Here is a 1,814-nt window from a genome sequence, read left to right on the forward strand (position 1 = left end):
GGGCACCCATCTCCCCCACCACCCCCCCCCCCCGCCACATCCTCCCTTCCCCCAGTGGGGGCCAAGGAGCAGCCACCTTTTGCTGGGGTGTCACTGGCGCGGGTGCTTCCTGCCCCGCACAGATAAGCATCGCCCCCGCCCCCTCCTCCACCACCAATAGGCCAAGTTCCAGTCCCACCTCTCCCTCTCCCCTCAGCTACCACTGCCAACTCTTGCTCCCCATTCCAGAAGAGACCCCTGCTCCAGAGGGTCACACTTTTCTCTCCAAGGAGCCACAGAAAGCACAGAACAGCCAGCAGTTCTGAGACTGACAGCGGTGGGGGACGGTGGTTGTGGCCAGAGTCTGGCCTGAAAAGGGGAGACCTGCTCCAAGTCTTTTTTTTTTTTTTTTTGAGAGTTTTTTGCTATAGGGCACGTGCACTCGACAGACAGAGAGAGACATAGAGACAGAAAGCGAGAAATCACCCCCCAGAGGGGATTGTCATGCTGCAATCCCTTCTCCTCCATTCTCCTCCCAGGATCTTGGGCACGCACGCACACATGCCTGGTGTGAGTTTAAGCCACCGGGTCTGGGACGCGAACCACGGTCGACTACGTGAGAGCCCAGCGACATACCCATTAGGCTAACTGCTGGTCCCCCTGCTCCATGTCTTGGCGAGCTTGCCGAATGACCTTGGGCAAGTCCTTTCTCCCTCTGCTTCAATTTCCCCAACCAGGACAGGGTAGGAATAGAAGCCCCAAGGACTCAGGCCTTCAGCCCTGACAACTTGTGGGTCTGGAGCAACTGGAGAAAGCGCTGGGGCCTGGAAGGAGCTGGGCTCTGGAGTCCGCCAGGCTGGAGTTTGAATCCTTTCCCTGCCAGCAATTAGCTCTATTACCTTCAAGGAGTGATCTAATCTTAGAGCTTCTTTCCTCATCTATATGACGGGTAATTCCACCTGGCTCCTTGGGCTGTGGTAAGGGTTAAAAAGGACCAAGTGTGGCACAGGGCCTGTCACAGCGGGGGCTCAGTCAGTGTTCTGCCTTGGCCCGCCCTGGGGGCCCTGACCAGTACACGGATGGACTCTGCTAAGAAAGCTCCTTGGGGACAGGCCTGCCTCCCTCCCGCAAACCACCCTGGGGAGCCAGGTATGGGTACGGCTATACATGACCTTGGACTAGTCACTTCCTTTCCTGAGGAGGCCTATTCCTCTCCAGCAGGAGGGCCTAGCCCAGGTGAGCCCGAGGGCGAATCCCACTGATACTTGGTCAGCGTTTTCATCGAGCCCTGGCCATTGACAGAGAAATCTCAATCAATGGGAGGAGGGAGGTGGGTGAATCGGGGCCATGGATTTCCTCTTTAGGACACAAGACCTGCATGTCTCTGCCTGCCACCTTCGTTGCAAGGCCTAGGCTCCTGCACGGGAGCCCTGAGTGAGCACCGCCATGCGGTGTGTCCGTGTGCTCTCTCTGCTAGTAGGCCACAGCTGGTACCCTTAAGGGCCCGCTCACTCCATCTTCAGTCCCCAACCACTTCTCTCCCTGGAGGCGAGCAGCCTGCAGCTCTCCCTGCACCCTCTGGTTCTCCTGCCTGGACTTTTCAAACTGTACAAATGGCCAGTGGCTCCAGGACCTAGGAGCGGACAGCCCAGGTGGGCAGCAGCAGCACTATGGCCATTTAAGCAGCAGTGGGCACTTTCCTAGGCCCAAGTGATCCTGTTCCTCCTAAGGGGGATGGGTGGGGCTGTGTTCACTGTCCATTGGCTGGGAGCTGGGCACCCGCAGGCACGTGGCTCACCCTATCCCTCTCCCTCCTTCCCTGCCCACCCCACCCA

Source organism: Tupaia chinensis, unplaced genomic scaffold, assembly GCF_000334495.1.
Source record: "Tupaia chinensis unplaced genomic scaffold, TupChi_1.0 Scaffold000374_1, whole genome shotgun sequence".
Classification (NCBI taxonomy): Eukaryota; Metazoa; Chordata; class Mammalia; order Scandentia; family Tupaiidae; genus Tupaia; species Tupaia belangeri.